Here is a 15,185-nt window from a genome sequence, read left to right as displayed (position 1 = left end):
TGCTTAATTTCTTCCACCTATTTTCGAGTCACGGGGTCCAGGCCCTGGTCTCCATCTTACTGCTCAGCAGCGTCTGACGTTCTCTTCTCCCTACTCCCTGTAGCGCCTTCCCCGGTGGGCACCTCTCCTGGTTTTCCTGCCACCTTCGTCGTCTTTGCCCGAGGTTCTTCCTCTTCCTGTTACATCACAAGCCTTGGTCCTCGAAGCTCTTCTTCCGTCCACTGCACATTCTTCCAGGGATCTTACTTAGTCCTGTGGCTTTAGCTACTGCTCTCTTGCTGACAATGACAAAACTGATGGCTAGCCTTGATCTCTCCCCCTCCAGAATCGTGAATGTCCTCTCAACTTCTCCACTTGGATGACAACTTCACAGCCATCTAGCAACCTTGCCCTTTCCCGGGTACATCTTAAGTATTTTAGCCCCTGATTCTCCAGTCTTCTTTCCATTTATATTCCCGTCACTGTTCTCAATCCACTTTGGGCTCTCACCATCTTTCTCCCATCTCTGTGCGCCTTAAGATAGTTAAATCCCACCACCTTTCCATCTCGCCATCTCACGTACACCATTTAATTTGAAAACAACTAACCCTATTCGTCATATTGATCTTAGCCTATCACTTACATTGGTCTCTAGGCATTGGCACTGACACCTGGAACACTCATCAAGAAAGCGCACTTTCCCTCCCATTTTAGAGCCCCCTCCCCACCATGCTACCTGCGCCCACTGCACTGCGGTGGTTTCACCACCTCATTTGAAGTCGTGCCACCCGCTGATGGAGTCACCTCCCCAGAGCCTTCCTGCCTTGCACAACACTCCTGAAGCTCCCCGCTTTCTCAGAGGATGGAGACCCCAAGCCCTCAGGTCTCCTCTGCCCTCTGCCAGGCCAGGGTGGGGACAGTTCTCCACGTTGGTGGTGCACCCAGCTCATTGCTCCCACATGTCTGCGGCCTCTGGCTCCTCTCCTTTCAGCCTCACTCACACACACCCACACCTTGCATCTCTTTGATCCTCAAGAACAGCCCCAACTCCAAGGCCACGATCTAGCATACTGCCCGTGAGGACCCCAATCTGCTTGATCGTCCACCTCTCCCTGGTCCTGCTCACCTGCTGTCCATCCCCATGGAAACCACCCTGGTTCTTGGTCCTGAAACCATTTTCAACTCTGCTCACACACATCTGCATCCCTGGCCCTCCTGACACATCTCCAGTCCCACTTTGCCAAGCACCAACCTTGATCAGCCCGGCCACCTGCCTCCCGCTCCCCGCTCCTGGCCAGGCAGCCCCTTGGCCCTGGGCCAGCCGGTCCTCGCTGTCACCACCAGGGCCCCAGGGCTCCCACACAGCCCACTTTTCAGCCCTCACTGGCTTCCCAGGAGGTTTCCTCCAGCAGCTGTTCCCAATCTGCCTTCTCTTCCCAGGTCCTCCAGCCAATGCCCACTTCCTAACCTTGGAGCAGATGAATGTGCTTCATAATTTAGTGAGACTGTCAGCCGATAACGACGCGCTCGCCTCCCCCCCTTCTCCTCGGAATGTCTCTATCTTCCCCCAGCACCCCTTTATGGAGGCATATCCTTCCTCTTTTCAAAACAAACTTTCACCCCTGGGCTCTAGATCTCTTGCCTTCCTGATTCTTTCTTGACCACGTTCCATCTTTCTGTCTTATGATCATATCTTCCTCCACAAAACCCGTGAAACTATCCTCCTCAAGTGAAACCTTCCCTCAGTCCTGGGGTTTGCCGATTCCAGCCCCAGCTCCCTCCTTCCCTTCAGGATGATAAAGATGAGCAGTAAAGTCTACAGGTCCTGCCTCCGCCTTGCCCTCCAGCCGCCCTCGGCCCTGGGCCCACATTGCCGTCCAGCCACCCAGGAAACAGAGCTCCAGGAAAGCTCTCCAGCTGCGCTCTTCACCAGCTCCCCGGAATTTTATAGCTGTGGCTCCCGGCCTCAGTTTCTCCACTCTGACACGGGCAGGCTCCCTTTCTGCTTCACAGGCTCCAAGTCTCTGCGATTCTGCCCTTCACCCTCCTGCCTTGCCATTCTTCCTGTGTGACTCTCGATGGGGAGGCACAGCCCTTTGTCACTTATCCAAATTGGGATGCTTGGAAAGGGGGATGGGGTGCCGGGATCAGTACAACGAGGCGGCAGGTGTCAATGGGCTGTCCTGGGAAACTGAGAGGAACGGTCACACTACCCCAAAGCCACCAAAGGGGCTTCCCAGGAAGTCCAGCTCCACTCTCACTCCCCCCTCTACCTGCCCCAGGTAAGAATGACTGCTTTCCTGAGTCGGAGCAGCAGACAGGAGACACGTCCTGCCAGGGGGAGAAGAAAAGGAAAAAAGCCCTGGGGGTGGGGAGTAGAAAGGGAAACCTGTTAAGAACCACTGCCCTGCCCGTCCCTGGTCCCTGCCCCCATGGCTGATGCTGATGCCACACGTCCAAAACCTGGATTCCAAATCCTTCACCTCTTCCCCCTCCTCCCCTGAATAACTGAATTGGAGTTCCATTCTTCTGCTCCCATTTTCCCCCTACAGCTGGAAAGCCTTCCGCCCCAACTCCACCTTTATAAAAGCCCCAGCTTTCCTCCAAGGCCCCAGTAAAATGTCACCGTGTCCTGGAAACGCATCTCGACTCCCTCTGCTGTGTGCGGGCAGCAGCTGAGGTCCCCCCACCCCCGGCCCTCTCAGCCTCCATCCAGCACAGCCATCTCTCTGGGTCAGTGTGGGCGACCCGAGGAGTGGCTCCCAGCGAGCTCAGCCAGCAGGAGGGCGCAGCCACCCTGGTGAAAGCAGATGTGCTGAGATGGAATTACCTTGCCCTCAGCCCAGGAAGAGAAGTGCAAGTGCAGGCCGTGTGCTCAGGTGCCCATGCCTCACCCCGGCAGCAGATCTGGAGGGGAGCCTGGGGAAATGGATTGAGCCTGGGGCTCCATCCTGGGTCAGCCTGCAAGGCTCCTGGGGTGTGGGTAGGGACTGTGCAAAACAAACAAGGCTGACTCTCGATTAAACAAGGTACTGTTTTTGCTGAACTGCAGAACCTCTTGTAGCTTTAGATACCAAAGAAATCTATACAGACAAGGCTTCCAGGGGGAGGAAGGGGAGTTGAAGTATTTTGGGGGAGGGGGGAATTTGTGGCCTTTTTTTTTTCAGACTCATGGGGCTGGTGGTTTTTGAAACCTTGGCCTAAGAGAGATCCATGAGCACGTGCGGCCTGCACACGCTGCAAATCACATCCGACAGGCCGTCTCCTACTTCACTGACACGTGTCATCCTCGAGCCATCAATTAGGTCGACCTTTGCCCAGCAAAGCTAATGTGTCCCACCTGTTCCTTCTCTTGGGAAACCCCCCGGGGACCTCATCTGAGCGCCTCCTTCCCCTTGCCCTTGGCCCCAGCCATGCTAATCAGCTGGCAGTTCCCAGCAGACACCATGCTGTTTCTTGCCTCTCCAACTGTTTTCACACTCCTTGCTTCAACGGAAAACCAGTCTTTCTTTTCTCCAGCAGAGGAACTGAGGATGGCAAACGCAGAAACGTACATGTGAGGAGCAGAGGAGTTGATGTGTCAACGACCAGGGTTTAGGGGATGCAGCGCTGGCCCAGGAGACCCCTGTCCCCAAGCAGCAGGGGTCGCCCAGAGCAGGGAGGGGCTTTGGGAAGGAGCAGTGTGATATGGAGAAGACACTGTATGTGACATTGTTAGGCCGCAAGGCAGGGCCTCTATGGATAACAGGAAAGGGCATGAAGAAAACTTCAACATGAGAGTTAGGCGAACGCATTTATTACGTCTGCAGAGGTAAAGAGCCAAGGTCAGAGTAAAGCGACTCAGACCCGAACCCCCATGCTGCAGTTTCACTCTTGCTTAAATACCCAAGTTACTCCTTAGCGTTTGCTTTGATTATGCATTAGCCTTTCTGCATATTGATGAACACACATAGCTGGTTATGTAATTGCACGATTAGTATGTTCAGGAAATCATACTTGCACATGCATTGCATGATTTAAAAAGGGACGGATAACTCCACCCCTGGCTGGGAACTTGTTAACTAAGCAAGTTGAAGTGAGGACAGCAGGGGCTTCTTCTGCGCAGGCTCCAGCCAACCAGTCGACGCCGGTTGTCATACTTCATTGCTTCAGCAGGATGTTCTTGACACCAGAAGCGGAATCTGGCACCAAGAGAGGGTTGCCTCTCATTACCTTCTAATTTACATACAATTCTGTCCTTTGCACCCTAGCAACAGGACAGAAATGAGTTACTTTAGGTATTAAGTCATCCGACATCCATCAACGCGACCTCTTCCTGGAGCTCCGCGGAATGTCCGTGCACTTACAAAATTGACAAAATAGTGAGATTGGACAGCTTCAGAAAATGGGGAAAGTCTGTGCAGGGCTGAAGGGAGAGGGTGCCAAGGTCACGGGACTGGAGAAAAAGAGTTCTGAATTTGCGAAGATTGAGCAAGGAGCCTGGGCTCAGGCTATGTGCAACATTAGGCCTCTGAGCCAAGTTATCTTCCTCTTGGGGGGCCAGGTGGGCCCCAAGTGACACTTGAGCTATACAGAAAAGAGGGAAAAGAGAATGAGGGAAATGGTAGAAGAGGCACATCCCCAACCTGGGAAAAATGTGAGTTCACATTACCACAAGTGCACGGAGTTTCTTTTCTGTGAAATGGGATGACTCGGGGGCCGAGGACCCCCTGCATCTCGCTGTGCCCTCGAGTCGGTTGCTCTTTCTCTCCAATCCATACTTCTCGTTATACATCCTTGTCCTGCTGGACACACGTTCCATCCTCACCCATCATTGAGACTCTTGCTGATACCATCAACTCCTTGCCTAGCCTTTCAGGGTGCCCTCCAGGCAACTGCCAAACCAGGAGGCCCTGCTCTCATTTCCTCCACACCTGTTCCATGCCTGCTCATGGGCCTGCTCTCGTCTCCTCCATGCCTGCTCCTTTGTCCCTCCTCTTGTCTCCTCCACGCCTGCTCATGGGCCTAGTCTCATCTCCTCCATGCCTGCTTGTGGGCCCTGCTGTCATCTCCTCCATGCCTGCTCCTTTGTCCCTGCTCTCCTCTCCTCCACACCTGCTTGTGGGCCCTGCTCTTGTCTCCTCCACGCCTGCTCATGGGCCCTGCTCTCATCACCTCCAAATCTGCTCACGGGCCTGCTCTCATCTCCTCCACATCTGCTCCTTTGTCCCTGCTCTCTTCTCCACGCCTGCTCATGGGCCCTGCTCTCATCTCAACCACTCCTGCTCCTTTGTCCCTGCTCTCATATCCACGATGCCTACATTGTGGACACTGCTCTCATCTCTTCCATGACTGCTCCTTTGTCTCTGCTCTTATCTCCTCCATGGCTGCTCATGGGCCCTGCTCTCATCACCTCCACACCTGCTCCTTTGTCCCTACTTGTCTCCTCCATGCCTCCTCCTTTGTCCCTGCTTATCTCCTCCTCATGGCTGTACTGCAGACCCCCTCTCTGCCATACACAATAATAGGGTGGGGCCCAAGGGCTCCACACTGAGCCCTTCTTTCCAACCACTTCAAACACCTTGCATTTCACACCTGCCCCGCTCTTCTCGCCAACTTGCTCTCCAGCCTCCAAAATGACTAATCTGAATCTTCTCCATCCTACCTAAAATCTCCCATAACCCACGTTCCCCAACTTGGAGCACGTGGCCTCACCTCTTACTTTCCACGAGGGACACATTGTCCATCATGGTTGGAAGTGGCTGCAGGAGCCAGTGGCCCCAGACCACCTGACCTCCCCCTCCCAGAGGCAGGGGTCCACCTGTAGGTCCTCCTGCTAGGCAGGTGCTGCCCCTGACTTCCCACATCAAAGCAACCCCAATTCTGCCTGCTGCTCAACTCCTACGCCACATCCTTCCCAACTCTTGCCCCAAGGCCAGCTCCAATCCCTGCCGTGTCTTCCCCTGGCCTCCTCTTCCTTCCAGACCCCTCATCTGGAGTCAACTTGTAGTGATGAAATTTTAAAGACATTTTAAGCTTCCTGCTTTGAAAGTAGCATATGAACAAGTTCTTATCTACTTCTCCCTCATTAGGTCGCCCTTGACATATAGGAAATGTTTAAAATATTTATTAAATGAGAGAAAGAGTGAAATTGAACAAGGATGTGAATGAATGAAAGCAGAGCCAATTACACCCATGTGGGAGAATCTTGATATGAAAAATAGAAGCCATGGCTATAAACGTGGACTCACACAGAGCCCCATCTGTGTCCCACGGGCTTCCCTGGACAAGCCATCAAGCCTTCCAGGGCTTCGTTTCCATTTGTGAAGTGGACACGGTGCCCACTCTGAAACATGAGGAAGGGCTCTTGTAAAAGACCGAAAGGCAATTCTCACAGTGGGATGCAAGCCGCCACTAACAGCCTGATGGGTGTGAAGGTGAGGTTCACTGGTCAACCTGGCTGGACAAGCACTGGCTTGATTGTTCTCGTGAGGGCATTTGCATCTATAGTCAATTGATTGCATCTACTGCTGACTGCATCTACAGTCAACAAAGGGGATGGCCCTCAGTGAGAAGTCTCTCCAATCAGCTGAAGGCCTTAAAGGGAAAAGTGCTGATTTCAACAGTCAGAAAGAAGAATTTCCATCTCTGCTTCAGCCAGCTAGCTGTTCCTGGGGAATTCATCCACTCATTGGGGCTCTCAACTTGCAGCCTGCCCTACAGAGTTGGGGCCGCCTGTGGGATCTCATGAGCCAGTTCTTCTGATAAATCTCATAATGTTGGCATACGTATAGATCCACCTCCTGCTGGTTCTGATTGCCTGGAGAACCCTAATACCAGGGGCCTTTCCTGGGCAAGGCCACCCCAAGATTGGAAGAGATGCATCCACCGTGCTGGAAGCACAGCTAGGTCCACACAGCCCCCGAGGGGTATGCTCTCCATCCACGTCCACCCTCGTGGCCCTGGGGTCCAGAACCAAAGGTGACTTCTCCAGAACCAGATGGGCAGGGACGTGGGAGGAAGCAGGAACAGAGCACAGCTTCAGCGGCCGCACGTGCTCGGCCTGCGCTGAGCGCACCATCAGCATCAGCGGGGGCTCAGCAGCCTTGCCGGGGCTCTCCCTACGTGATGCCCTCACTGTTTCCCAGCTTCCCCGAGGAAGCAGAAGCCTTCAGAACTGGCCAAGGCGCATCGTGTTGGCTGCTTTCCCCTGTTCACGCAAACCCAGCCCTGATCGATTGAGGGGGCAGGGAAACGCATTCCACTCCCAAGGGGAGGAGCAGCGCGCATGTGGCTTGGGCTACACAGCGCCAGCTTTGGGACCTGCCTATCGCCGCCCTGGGGGTGGTGCTGCCCAAGAGGGAGGGGCTGGGCAGGGAGCAGAGGCCTGCAGGGTCATGGGCAGTAGGCGGGTTAGGAACCCCGGGCCAGGTGCAGGTGCTGGCGGACTCAGCCCCAAGTCCAAGGAAAACCCGCGCGTGCCTTCTGGGCAGCCCTTGTGCCCTGGGTCCCAGGTGGCCCTGGAGAGGGACCCAGGGCCTCTTTCTGCCCCATGTCTGGCAAGCGCTGGTCGGCAGCACAAGGCCGGGAGGGGCCTCGGGAGAGATGGGGAGCGGCGCCTGGGCGCAGCTGGGCCGGCTGGGGCATGCGGTGTCCCGGGGCACACGGCCCACCTTCCGGTCTTCCCAGGGCACAGCCTTGCAGGCTGAAACCCTCCTGGTTGTTCTCGTCCCTGAACGGCTGTGTTTTATGATGTGCTAAGTTTGGAAAAAAAGAGAGAACTCTCCAGCTGCGGAGCTCTCACGGCCGCTAGGGTTCCGGGGACAAGGATTTATGACATGCTGAGTGCCCGCGGCGTGCCTGGCTCCCGGAGGGCCTGTGAGGGCCAGCCTGCTGTGCGCCCCCGGCGCCGCTGATGCCCCCGTGCGCGGCCCTCAGGGGGCGGCGCTCCCAGGTTTTCTCCCTACCCGAGACCAATCCACCTGGACATCCCGCAGGGTGGCGGGGCCGATGCCCCGGGGCAGCAAGTCCCGACTGCGGGACCCCTGGAGCGAAGCCACCTGAGGGTCTGGGCCCGGGGGCAGCCCTGTCTGCCTGGGCTTGGCGTGAGCTACGGGGCCTTTGCTGGGAGCCAGGCAGGGCCTGTTGGCAGAGGCCCCTGCTCCTGCGTGCCCCGTGGGACCTCCTTCCAGGAGGGCACGCCCCTGACTGGCATGTCCTGTCACTTGTGTGGCCGCTTAGAAGCAGCTAAGATGGACCCAGCCGAGGCCAGATGGGAAAGCAGCCCCTGTCCTTCTGGGATGGCGTCAGTCCCCCTCTTGGAAGCCCACCAGGAACGCCTGCGAGCTGGGCTGGGGACGCGGGGAAGAGCGTGGAGGGGTGAGAGCAAGTCGGGTTCCTGGGACAGCCTGAGGCTTCGGCCAAGTGCGGGCTGAGGCCGGGGCCACTGCTGCTGGCAGGCAGGGTTGCACGCCACGCGCTGCCCGAGCCAGGCTCATTCCAGCCACCTGCAGGCAGAACGTGATTCCAGGGAAATGGCTTTCATTCCCGGACACAGCCTGCTCCCCGGAGAGCAGTGGCCAGGTAGAGGACAGAGAGGCCCGGCCAGGCCGGCAGGGCCTGCAACTCCCACACGGGGCCCTCGGGCCTTGCTCTTGCCACGCCCTTCCCTGGGAAGGCGGACGGGCCACCTGGCCGGGTGCTGACATCCCGCCCCAGCGTGGGGGCTGCCGCCTCTGGCATGGACCGCTGTTTAGAGGGACGGTGACTGTGCCTGCCGCCTGTTCTCCCAGCGTGTACCTGGCCATCGTGTCACAGTGACTGAAAGCACGAGGCACCGACAGCAAGGAGGGAGCCTGAGGAGCTGTGCTCAAGGTTCACTCCGGAGGGCGGTGTTGAGAACAGGGGCCTGGCAGTGAACCTCTGGAAGGGTCCCGATGTTGCTTTTTTGGGGGGGAGTGGGCAGGGGGATACTTTATTAGAGAAAATCCTGCATGGATGAAAGGAGAGCAGCTCTGGAAGGAGCGGTGCCTGCTGGGACCCCGGCCACGGGCTGACCTGGTGTGGAGGGACCATGGCTGGAAGAAGTGAGCAAATGCTGGAGAAGGAAAGCAGAAAGTGGGTCACAGCCGGCCGTGCCCTCTGCTTTCTCGACAGCTGCTGGGGGCCAAGGCTTTGCCGCCCCAGCCTGACACACCAGGATGATGTGTTCTGGAAGATCCAGACGTGCTTGGCCTTTAAAAGGTGCTTGGCTAAATGGGTCTCAGGTTCTGACCAACGTCTGAAAGGACAAACTGCTGCCTCCATGAAGGAAAGGCCCAAGACCCTCCCTGGCACTACCACAGGGACACAGAACACCACACACGAGCCCCACGCACCGAGGGAGGCCTGCGTCCAGGGCTGGTGGGAGACCAGAGCGGGCCAAGCCCGGCCGTGTGGAGCGCAACATGCCCGCAGCGGCCTTGTGCAGGGGCCGCGTGCGCTGCTTTGGCTCGGGGCCGGCATTACCATTATTTTATTTTAACGGGGAAACTTTGGTGTCTCTGTCATCAGCAGAAGCTGCTCAGTTAAACCGGCACTGCAGATTCAGAAGGGTTAGCCACAGGGCCCTCCCGAACGTCTTTTACAAACAGCAACATGCATCAGAATGTGAGCGCGCCGTGAATAACACATGCTCAGACCACGCGCTGGCCTCTCTGGAGCAATGGCCTGAGAGCAAACGGGGCTGGGGCCAAAGCACCTTCCATCTCCCACCCGGCATCTGGGGAGCCACCCCAGTGAAAATTCACGTGGGTCTCTTCACCACCCGGGAAACCGCCTAAGTGGGCCCTCTCTGGTAGGACTCAAAAGACTCGCTCTCGGTCCCCGGGTGTTTGTTTGTTTTCTGCAAGTCCAAAAGCGCACTCGTGGAGGCCTGCTGCATCCAAAGATGAGGAAAAGGGCCCTGTGAAGGTAAGGCCTTGGTGTCCACCCACCCGTTCAGACATGTGCAGCAGGGGCCCACCCCGAGGTCAGCGACAGCAAGAATGAGCTTAAGAGACCACGGAGCAGAACCCAGCTGCCTGCCGGCCAGCCCTCTCCCCAGCCCAGCCCGCACCCAGCCTCAGCATTAGCTGGTGGAAAGGACTTCTTTCTAGAGGTGGTGTCCTCAGAAAGGAGTCATCTCCTCAAACATACCAGAAGAAAAACACGAGAGAATGGAACAGGGCCCGAGAAGAGCTGAAAATGATGGCTCAAGAACTAACGCTGGGGGTGTGTGCGGGAAGGGGTCCCACGTCTACAGAAGGCGTTGAAGAGAGAGCTGGCAAGCTTGGGGGAAAGCAATTCCTGCTCCGTCTTCCTGCTGGTGCCCTCTTTAAAGGGGGAAACGAAGCAGTGAGCCGTGGTCACCCTCAGTTTGTACGGGAATGATGTTTGTTTGATCACAGTAAGTTTCTTCATAACAACACTCAGTGTCGGGGCCAAGTAAGTAAAACTGTGTCTGTCAAACCTTCCAAGGAGACAAGGAGACACGTGCATTTTGTAGAGAGCCACAGTATCTCGCATGTAGGAAGAGACTTTCATGTATGCCAGACACCGAGGAATATACAACTCACGGTTCATCGTGAAAAGCCTCCTAGTGGAGGTTAAACTCGAACCATTCAAGTTAAGTTATGATGCTCGATGGAATTTTTACATGCCAGTTGAAGAGACAAAATCAAGGTTGTCACTTGTTACATTCTTTGGATATTTCATTCACTCATCCTTCCGTATTCATAATCCCGTGCCAGAGGCTGAGAGAATAATAAGACCTTTTCCTCCAGGTCCCCTCAGATTTTAATATGCCAGTGGGCACCGTGGAATGCCAAGAGGGACCCATGGGTGCTGGTCCCCAAACTTCTTTGATGGAGGAACCCTTCTCTCATTGAATTTTTCCATGGGGCGGGAAGGAGTGCTCTGGTCAAAGAACAGTGCATGTGGCACGAATACCGCAAAACTACCCCAAACGTTCGATGATGGAAGTAATTACAATTTCTCCACTAGTCACCCCTCCACTCATGTGGCACCAATTTGTCGAGGATCTACTTGATTTGGGCATCGTGCTTAGTGAGCGAAAGCTGGATGACACAGAGGGAAGAAGCTTGGGGAAAGGCACCAACCAAAAGTCATAATACGACATACGCTCTAAGGGCAGTACAAACCCATCACGGAAAGGGTCCAGGGCCAAAAGTGACAAAAACATCTAATGCTTCACAAATCTGTGCCTATTTCATAGATACGGCATGACTTTGGAAGGAAAGGGTTCTGATTGGAAGAGGACTTTGCAGCCCACCCTCCTCAGGGGGGCTTGTCACAGGGAAAGGGGGTCACACCTGTGCAAACAGCCACATTCCTGGGTGCAGGCAACCAGAGGGCACAAGGGGGAGTAACAGGAGAGGGCACCAGCAGTGCTGACTGTGCTGGAACTTTCTGTACAGTCGTACTGCTCTACTCGCCTTGCTCTGACAGCTTATCTCCCACCAACGCACCCTCAACCTGACGTCCATTTCCTGAAGGTCCCTGAGCTGCCCTGTGCCATGCTGGGCCTCCCTTACAGATGCCTTATTTGTGGTCCTTGGAGCTGCCAGGAGCCCTGGCAGGCACTTTACAGCCTGGGCAACTGCCCCCCACAGAACCTGACTGGAGCAGTTAGAGGATGGCCATTGAGCCCACTGTCAGGGCAGGTGGGGTGCCACTTAGCTTGGGGGGCAGCAGCCAGTGCCAGTAGACCTGGCCATCACCTTTCTAGAGAAGTCATGAGAACTCAAAAGCTAAGCTGCGTCCACGGGTGGGCCTGCCCAGGCAGGCCAGGGCAGGCCCTGACACTCCAAGCTCCCAATGGCAATACCCCGTGGGCCATCACTGGGGGAACCGCACCCCATTTGTTTTGTAAGGCCAGTTGAAGCTCAGAACAAAGAACCCTGTGCCCCTTTGGTTTGGTTCTTTGTTGCAAATCACTTTAATGTCCTGCTCCTTTTCTGCTTCATGAAGGCAGAATTCCCTGTAAATAAGCAAATACGCACTCTAACGCAGTAGAGCACTGTGCCCTCCAGAGGAGCTGTCCTTGGAGAGTGAAGTACTGCTAACGGTTGCATTTGTCTGGCCTGTAAAATACCTTTACATGTTGGAGTTTTGAAAAGTGTGGTTCTGGATTGCTAACACCTCACTGGTCATCCTGAGCAGAAACGATACTTGGGGAAAATTTTAAAGGTGCTTTATGGGATATAATTAACCAAATCACCTCTTCCAAACTAAGAATTTCAGAATCATCCGCAGCAAAGAAGAGATGATCTTTTGCCTGAGGGACACTTAGTTGGCTCATTTGGCATACTTAGTTTCCCCAGGTCTACTCCTGCCCATATATCAGAAGACAAATCCAAGGCCCAACCTGATTATGTAGAACAGTGTTTTACTATTAAATGTGATGACTCCTGTAGGTTTTCTGTAGAGATCCTCTAGCAGATTAAGATTGCTAAAATTATATAGAGAAAACCCTGGGAACCCCTCAGAGTCCCCCCCCAAAACCACAAAAACCCAAGCATTACTTCCTCTTTGAACTCTCTTATTATCTTGTGAAATTTGAAATCCCTGAAAAAGCAGCCGACCGAGGTAATCAGTCAAGCCCCTAGTTCTTTATATTTGACTCAATACAAAATAAAGCCCACCTACCCTAAACTTGCCCCTAAAAGATGGACAAACCTTCATCCAATCAGTAGGAGTCAAGCTAACTTCCTTTTTACAGCCAAAAAAAAACCATTGCCTCTCCTAAAACCTTAAAGCTATGCCCAATCTAACAAGTCATGTGGGTTCTTTGCTGCAACACAACTCGGGTCTCCAAGGAAAGTGCAATAGTCTGCAAACTCAACTCCAATTTGTCTTTCAACAAGATAATTCCCTTCAAATCCTAGTTGGCTAAGAATGTTCTTTGTCTTTTTAAAACCAAGAAGGGAAAATCAAATTTGATGATTGTTTTATTTCTGCACCCATTGGCAGTCCTAGAATATCCCCAAGTTGGGCATGATATATTATCATTTCTATATTGCCTGGAAGAATTATGAAAGGATTTGAAATGGACCAAAAGATTCCTGGTGTCCTTAATGGAAAACGAAGTATTTTCTAATTCTAGGTTTCCTGCTTTTATGGAGTCTGCACCTTTCTTTGTCTTTGGACTATTTTAAAACTAAGTAAATTTTAGTTAAGTGATAGAAATGCAAATTAATTCTTCCAGTGCAGGGAAAACTTATTCCTCCCCCTACTCCCTATGGTAAGATAGTTGAGCATCTATTTGTAAATTTCTTTCAGCATTCCTTATTTGCCTAGATACGTGTGGTTCTTTACATTGTCCTTTGAACCATCCTAAGGACTCCCTTATTAATTGATGGGTTAGATAAAATCTGACTCATGTTCATTTTATATTGCATCATAATTATACCATCTTTAAAAATTATCCTGTAACTGTTTATTTCTGGATTCAGTTTGCTACTATTTTGTTTGACGTGTCTACATATATGTTCATGAGTGAAATTGTCATGTCATTCTCCTTTGTGGGTTCTGGTAGCAACATCATGCTCACCTTTCTTTTCTCTCAGAGAATTGTATGGAGTAATGCCTAATTATTTTGTGGAACTTGGCAGTGAAGCCCTCTGGACTTGAAGTTTCATTGTGGAATGGTTTTAATTATGAATTAGTTTTCTTAAGTTTTACAAGTGGATGGTTTTCTATTTTTATTGTGTTCAGTTTAGCATTTCCTAGGAATTCATCCATTTCATATTTATTGGCATGCACTTGTTCATGATAATCTCTCTTTTTAAGTCTGCAAATTCTGTAATGAAATCACCTTTTTCATTCCTGTTACTGGTATTTGTTCTTCCTTTCTTTTTGGGGGGTCATTCTTACTAGAATCAGCATTGCTAAAGCTATGTTGATCCTATTTTATATCTGTTTCCTATATCATTAATTGCTAGTCTTAACTCTATACTTTCTTCTAATTTACTTTGGTTTATTTTACTGTTCTTTAACTTTTTGAGACTAGATCTTACTTAGCTTACTAATTTTTGTCTGTTCTTTTCTAAAATATGTATTTAAGGCTATAAATTTCCCTCTAAGTACAGTTTTAGCTGCCTCACACTAATTTTAAAATATATTTTTATTTTCATTCAGTTCAAAACAGTTTAATTTTCATTATAATTTTTTCTTTGTCTATTTATTTAGAATATATCTAAGTTCTACATATGTGGGGTTTTTCCAATTATCATTCTATTACTAGTTTCTAGCATAATTGCACTAGATTTAGGAAACATACCACATATGATTTCAGTATTTTGAAATAAACTGAAATTTGCTTTATGAACCAAGGTATGGTCATTTCAAATTTTTTGGGGTGTATTTGTCATGAGAACGTGAAAAAAATTGTATCCTGCAATAACTGGGGTTGTGTTCTATAAATTCTTTTTAGGTCAATTGCTTAATCCACAATAAAAATCTTCTCTAGTCTCACAGATTTTTTTGTCTGCTTGTTCTATAAATTTCTACTAAGAGAGACAGATTAAAATACCCAACTACTGGTTAGTAGTTGTCTCTCTCTTCTGTCAGTTTTCAGATTTTACATATGTGCCTTGCTTATTTTGCATATATGCTTTATATATTTTAAAGTCATGTTAATAGGTGCATGCAAATTTAGGATCATCTATTTCCAGTGAAGCTCTCTCATAATGCTTTTTGCCTTAATTCTATTCTTTCTATTCTGTCTGATAGTGATTTAGCTTCACCAGTTTTCTTTGGGCTAGTGGTTACATGGTTGGTTGGTTTTTACATCCTTCTCTTTTCAGCCTTTTTGCATCATTATGTTTTAGATTTCTCTTGATAATCTTCATTTATCACATTGTAATTACTGATATATTTGGCTTCAATCTAATTTTTATTATGTCCTTTCTTTTTTGTCTCATTTTTTTTTTTTTCCTTTCATATCTTGTCCACATTTTACCTTCCCTTAGTTTGGAAACTATAAACTCTTTTCCTATTCTTGTAGAAATTATAACAGAACTTAAGTTATCAAATCTAATATTAACTGATAACTCTTCTCTTGAACTGTGTGAGGACCTAAGAACATTTTAAATCTACTTACATTCCTCTTGATGGATATGCCATTGTTGTAACATATTTTAATTAAAAATGTATAGTTGAAATCCAACAAGTAGTTTAACCCAGTG

The sequence above is a fragment of the Dasypus novemcinctus genome, chromosome 6 (genome assembly GCF_030445035.2).
Source record: "Dasypus novemcinctus isolate mDasNov1 chromosome 6, mDasNov1.1.hap2, whole genome shotgun sequence".
Classification (NCBI taxonomy): Eukaryota; Metazoa; Chordata; class Mammalia; order Cingulata; family Dasypodidae; genus Dasypus; species Dasypus novemcinctus.
This window is presented reverse-complemented; position numbering follows the sequence as displayed.